The following is a 7,207-nucleotide window of genomic DNA, read 5'->3' on the forward strand; positions in this document are numbered from 1 at the left end:
AGGGCTTCGCCTAAGCACCGCTACAATATGACCGAGGTGGAATATGGTGGAGGGGGGCACCGCACACGGCTAAGGAACGATCACGAAGATCAACTTGTGTGTCTAGAGGTGCCCCCTGCCCCCGTATATAAAGGAGCAAGGGGGAGGGGGCGGCCGGCCTAGAAGGGGGGGGGGCGCCAAGGGGAGTCCTACTCCCACTGGGAGTAGGACTCCTTCCTTCCTTGTTGGAGTAGGAGAAGGGGAAAGAGGGGGAGAGGAAAAAGGAAAAGGGGGCTGCACCCATTGTCCAATTCGGACCAGAGGGGGGCGCAGGCCTCCTTCCTTTTGGCCTCTCTCCTCTATTCTCGTATGGCCCAATAAGGCCCATATACTCCCCGGCGAATTCCCGTAACTCTCCTGTACTCTGAAAAATACCCGAATCACTCAGAACCTTTCCGATGTCCGAATATAGGCGTCCCATATATCAATCCTTACGTCTCGACCATTTCGAGACTCCTCGTCATGTCCCCGATCTCATCCGGAACTCCGAACTCCTTCGGTACATCAAAACTCATAAACTCATAATATAACTGTCATTGAAACCTTAAGCGTGCGGACCCTACGGTTCGAGAACAATGTAGACATGACCGAGACATGTCTCCGGTCAATAACCAATAGCGGAACCTGGATGCTCATATTGGCTCCTACATATTCTACGAAGATCTTTATCGGTCAGACCGCATAACAACATACGTTGTTCCCTTTGTCATCGGTATGTTACTTGCCCGAGATTCGATCGTCGGTATCTCAATACCTAGTTCAATCTCGTTACCGGCAAGTCTCTTTACTCGTTCCGTAATACATCATCTCACAACTAAATCATTAGTTGCAATGCTTGCAAGGCTTTATGTGGTGTGCATTACCGAGAGGGCCCAGAGATACCTCTCTGACAATCAGAGTGACAAATCCTAATCTCGAAATACGCCAACCCAACATGTACCTTTGGAGACACCTGTAGAGCACCTTTATAATCACCCAGTTACGTTGTGACGTTTGGTAGCACACAAAGTGTTCCTCCGGCAAATGGGAGTTGCATAATCTCATAGTCATAGGAACATGTATAAGTCATGAAGAAAGCAATAGCAACATACTAAACGATCGGGTGCTAAGCTAATGGAATTGGTCATGTCAATCAGATCATTCACCTAATGATGTGATCCCGTTAATCAAATAACAACTCTTTGTCCATGGTTAGGAAACATAACCATCTTTGATTAACGAGCTAGTCAAGTAGAGGCATACTATTGACACTCTGTTTGTCTATGCATTCACACATGTATTATGTTTCCGGTTAATACAATTCTAGCATGAATAATAAACATTTATCATGATATAAGGAAATAAATAATAACTTTATTATTTCCTCTAGGGCATATTTCCTTCAGTCTCCCACTTGCACTAGAGTCAATAATCTAGTTCACATCACCATGTGATTTAAAACTAATAGTTCACATCTTTATGTGATTAGTTCACATCTTCATGTGACCAACACCCAAAGGGTTTACTAGATTCAGTAATCTAGTTCACATCGTTATGCAATTAACACCCAAAGAGTACTAAGGTGTGATCATGTTTTGCTTGTGAGAGAAGTTTAGTCAACGGGTCTGCCACATTCAGATCCGTATATATTTTGCAAATTTCTATGTCAACAATGCTCTGCATAGAGCTACTCTAGCTAATTGCTCCCACTTTCAATATGTATCCAGATTGAGACTTAGAGTCATCTGGATTAGTGTCAAAACTTGCATCGACGTAACCCTTTACGACGAACCTTTTTGTCACCTCCATAATCGAGAAACATATCCTTATTCCACTAAGGATAATTTTGACCGTTGTCCAGTGATCTACTCCTAGATCACTATTGTACTACCTTGCCAAAATCAGTGTAGGGTATACAATAGATCTGGTACATAGCATGGCATACTTTATAGAACCTATGGCTGAGGCATAGGGAACGACTTTCATTCTCTTTCTATCTTCTGTCGTGGTCGGGTTTTGAGTCTTACTCAATTTCACACCTTGTAACATAGACAAGAACTCTTTCTTTGACTGTTCTATTTTGAACTACTTCAAAATCTTGTCAAGGTATGTACTCATTGAAAAAAAACTTATCAAGCGTCTTGATCTATCTCTATAGATCTTGATGTTCAATATGTCAGCAGCTTCACCGAGGTATTTCTTTGGAAAATTCCTTTCAAACACTTCTTTATGCTTTGCAGAATAATTCTATATTATTTCCGATCAACAATATGTCATTCACATATACTTATCAGAAATGTTGTAGTGCTCCCACTCACTTTCTTGTAAATACAGGCTTCATCGCAAGTCTGTATAAAACTATATGCTTTGATCAACTTATCAAAGCGTATATTCCAACTCCGAGATGCTTGCACTAGTCCATAGATGGATCGCTGGAGCTTGCATATTTTTTTAGCACCTTTAGGATTGACAAAACCTTCTGGTTGCATCATATACAACTCTTCTTTAATAAATCCATTAAGGATTGCAGTTTTGTTATCCATTTGCCAGATTTCATAAAATGCGGCAATTGCTAACATGATTCGGACAGACTTAAGCATAGATACGAGTGAGAAACTCTCATCGTAGTCAACACCTTGAACTTGTCGAAAACTTTTGCGACAATTCTAGCTTTGTAGATAGTAACACTACTATCAGTGTCCGTCTTCCTCTTGAAGATCCATTTATTATCAATGGCTTGCCGATCATCGGGCAAGTCCACCAAAGTCCACACTTTGTTCTCATACATGGATCCTATCTCAGATTTCATGGCATCAAGCCATTTATCGGAATCTGGGCTCATCATCGCTTCCTCATAGTTTGTAGGTTCGTCATGGTCAAGTAACATGACCTCCAGAATAGGATTACCGTACCATTCTGGTGCGGATCTCACTCTGGTTGACCTACGAGGTTTGGTAGTAACTTGATCCGAAGTTACATGATCATCATCATTATCTTCCTCACTAATTGGTGCAGGAGTCACAGAAACAGATTTTTGTGATGAACTACTTTCCAATTATGGAGCAGGTACAGTTACCTCATCAAGTTCTACTTTCCTCCCACTCACTTCTTTCGATAGAAACTCCTTCTCTAGAAAGGATCCATTCTTAGCAACGAATGTCTTGCCTTCGGATCTGTGATAGAGGGTGTACCCAACTGTCTCCTTTGGGTATCCTATGAAGACATATTTCTCCGATTTGGGTTTGAGCTTATTAGGATGAATTTTTTCATATAAGCATCGCAACCACAAACTTTAAGAAACGACAACTTTGGTTTCTTGCCAAACCACAGTTCATACGGTGTCGTCTCAACAGATTTAGATGGTGCCCTTTTAACGTGAATGCAGTTGTCTCTAATGCATGACCCCAAAACGATAGTGGTAGATCGGTAAGAGACATCATAGATTGCACTATATCCAATAAAGTACGGTTATGACGTTCGGACACACCATTATGCTGTGGTGTTCCATGTGGCATGAGTTTGTGAAACTATTCCACATTGTTTTAATTGAAGACCAAACTCGTAACTCAAATATTTGTCTCCGTGATCAGATCGTAGAAACTTTATTTTCTTGTCACGATGATTTTCCACTTCACTCTGAAATTCTTTGAACTTTTCAAATGTTTCACACTTATGTTTCATCAAGTAGATATACTCATATCTGCTCAAATCATCTGTGAAGTTCAGAAAATAACGATACTTGCCGTGAGCCTTAACACTCATCGGACCGCATACATCAGTATGTATTATTTTCAATAAGTCAGTTGCTCGCTTCGGAGAACGGAGTCTTAGTCATCTTGCCCATGAGGCATGGTTCGCAAGCATCAAGTGATTCATAATCAAGTGATTCCAAAATCCCATCAGCATGGAGTTTCTTCATGCGCTTAACACCAATATGACCTAAACGGCAGTGCTACAAATAAGTTGCACTATCATTATTAACTTTGTATCTTTTGGTTTCAATATTATGATTATGTGTATCATTACGATCGAGATCCAACGAACTATTTTCATTGGGTGTGTAACCATATAAGGTTTTATTCATGTAAACAGAACAACAATTTATTCTCTTACTTAAATGAATAACCGTATTACAATAAACATGATCAAATCATATTCATGCTTAACGCAAACACCAAATAACACTTATCCAGGTTCAACACTAATCCCGAAAGTATAGGGAGTGTGCGATGATGATCATATCAATCTTGGAACCACTTCCAACACACATCGTCACTTCACCCTTAACTAGTCTCTGTTTATTCTGCAACTCCCGTTTCAAGTTACTAATCTTAGCAACTGAACTAGTATCAAATACTGAGGGGTTGCTATAAATACTAGTAAAGTACACATCAATAACATGTATATCAAATATACTTATGTTCACTTTGCCATCCTTCTTATCTGCCAATCACTTGGGGTAGTTCCGCTTCCAGTGACCAGTCCCTTTGTAGTAGAAACACTTAGTCTCAGGCCTAGGACCAGACTTGGGCTTCTTCACTTGAGCAGCAACTTGCTTGCTGTTCTTCTTGAAGTTCCCCTTCTTCCCTCTGTCCTTTTCTTGAAACTAGTGGTCTTGTCTAGCATCAACACTTGATGTTTTTCTCGATTTCTACCTTCGTCAATTTCCGCATTACGAAGAGCTTGATATGTGTGATGTTACTCAACTTGCCTTGATATGTGTGATGTTACTCATAGTACTAGTAACTAGCTATGTTACCACTCTCCTCTCTTTCTTCATTTATTGCTTGCCACATCATCTATTTTATCTAGATATGTGTGATGTTACTACCTATGTTACTCCCACTGTGGGTAGTTTTAGTGTGAGGTATATTTTGAAATGGAGGGAGTAACTAACAACATTCACAAAATTCCCTTGAGAAGCTTTTCTATCTCAGTTCATGTTACATCAAAAAGCCTCTTTGCTCACCAGTCGCCGCTGGGCCCTGCCTGAGAGGGAAAACCCGTCTTATAACAATCAGTGGTGACTAACACACTATTCAGTTTCAAAGAAAACTCTGACCACTAATGGGTCCATAAATGAACGTTCACAGAGTATTATTCCACAAATGGAATCTATAATTATATTATAGTGCTAGCTATATTGCGTCTCACTTGGAATATCTATGATGAAACCAGGTAGCTTGTTGTGATCGATGATGTATGGCCAATAGCAGCATGGGCTACAATCCACTCTAAAATGCCAAAAACCAAATGCGCGAGCAGAATCATTGTGACCACTCGGATAGATAGTGTGGCAAAAGAATGCAGTGGAGGTAGTGTATGTAAATACTACAATATCCAGCGACTCAGTTTGGAAGACTCTAAGAAGTTGTTTGTGAGGAGAGCATTTGGCCCCAAGAGTACCTCTTGCTCAGAGGAGCTCAAAGCTTCAATGAACAATATTTTGAAAAAAATGCAATGTTCTTCCATTAGCTATTGTTAGCATTGGAAGCCTTTTAGCAAGCTATTCCTCTCCAGAGAGCAGCCATATGAGGGAAACACTTTGTAGATCAATCGGTTCACAGATGGAGACCAACCCAGGCCTTGTGAGGATGAGGAATATCATCACACTTAGCTTCAACTATCTCGTTCATGACCTCAAGTGTTGCATGATGTATGTTAGCATTTTCCTAGAGGATTATCAGATCAGCAAGGACATGCTCTTAAGAAGATGGACTGCCAAATGATTGATACCTAAGAAGCATGGGCTTACTTTGATGGAGACTACAGAGGCCTATTTCAATGTGAAATGAGCTAGTGAATAGGAGTATGATTGACCAAGTCGGGTGTATCGTCACCTACTATAATAGAGTGGACTTGTGTCGGGTGCACGACATGATGCTTGAGGTCATGGCATCGAAATAAATAGAGGCTAACTTCGTTAGCTTGGTAGGCATTCAGTATGAATGGATGGCATATGATATCGTTCGCCGCATCTCCATCCATGATGCAAAGCAGGGGGGTGGGGGGGGGGATACTCCCCAACAAAGAAAGTCACAATGGGGAGTGGAATGGTGAATGTTATTGAGGAGATGAACACGAGGAACCTATGGTCATTATCCACATTTCATTCCGAAGGACACAACTTGCTGCGCGATCAACTAGGAAAGTTCAAACTAATGAGGGTACTTGATCTGGAAGACTACAAGGACCTAAACAACAAGCATTTGAGGTATATTTGCAAGATGTACCTTCTTAAGTTCTTGAGCTTGAGAGGTACAGATGTCAGTGTCATGCCTCCAATAGGAAACACTTGATGTCGATGATACTCTCCTCGAGACGCTTCCAAACATTATGATAAATCTTACAAAACTTGAGCGGCTGATGTTCTCCAATAGGAAAAATTGGACTACCCTATGGACATTGCCCAAAGGGATCTAAAAAATTAAAGCATTGCGTGAGGTGAGTAGAGCAATCATTAGAAATGTTGAGTTTGCCATCGAGATCGGTGAACTACAACAATTGGAACGGATATTTGTCTATCTCGATAGAAGGTCCGAGCAGGATAGTGATATTAGCCGAGAGTTTAAACGCTCATTAAGTAAGACATCATCCCTTCGGTGGTTCGATGTGGGAGAGTTGAATGATGTCCATAGAAATGACATGGACCTCGACACGCCACCACAACTTCTGTGGTACCTTAGCTTTGCTGGATATATTTCTCCAATTCCAGACTGGTGAGTTCACTGACATTTCTCACCGATTTCACCGTTTCATGCGCAGAACTTGTTGGCAACCGGAGTGGAGATGCATGACCACGAGCGTGGCCACCATAGCGTTGGTGGATGCCGTGAGGGGAGCCCCACACCGATAGTCGTGCGAGGAGCGGGCTACCGACGGGGAAGTGCACTATGAGCGCACTGGCAGCTGGCCCCGCGTGCCCCTCTTGTCTGCTGTCTTGAGATGGAGCTGCAGGTCCTCCACCCGCCTCCTCCCATGCGGGTTGTCAGCCACTGTGCAACTCTCGGCCATGAGCACCCATAGGCGAGATCCACACTGCCACGCCGGTACGGCTGGCCGCACGCGCGCCCTGTCCTTCATCTGGTATGCAGGTTCTCAGCAGGGGAGTGCCTGTTGTCAATGTTGACGAGGTAACAATGCTGCTCCACTTCAGAGGCACGTCTGTGGCGGGCGACCTAGGTGGATC

General features: G+C 42.3%; 1 pseudogene; it reads left to right on the forward strand.

Annotated features, from left to right (window-relative positions):
* The window catches only part of LOC119332857, an 11,771-nt pseudogene extending 4,956 nt beyond the window's left edge, over positions 1-6,815 (forward strand).
* The last annotated feature ends 392 nt before the right edge of the window (positions 6,816-7,207 follow it).

The sequence above is a fragment of the Triticum dicoccoides genome, chromosome 7A (assembly GCF_002162155.2).
Source record: "Triticum dicoccoides isolate Atlit2015 ecotype Zavitan chromosome 7A, WEW_v2.0, whole genome shotgun sequence".
In the NCBI taxonomy this organism is placed as follows: Eukaryota; Viridiplantae; Streptophyta; class Magnoliopsida; order Poales; family Poaceae; genus Triticum; species Triticum dicoccoides.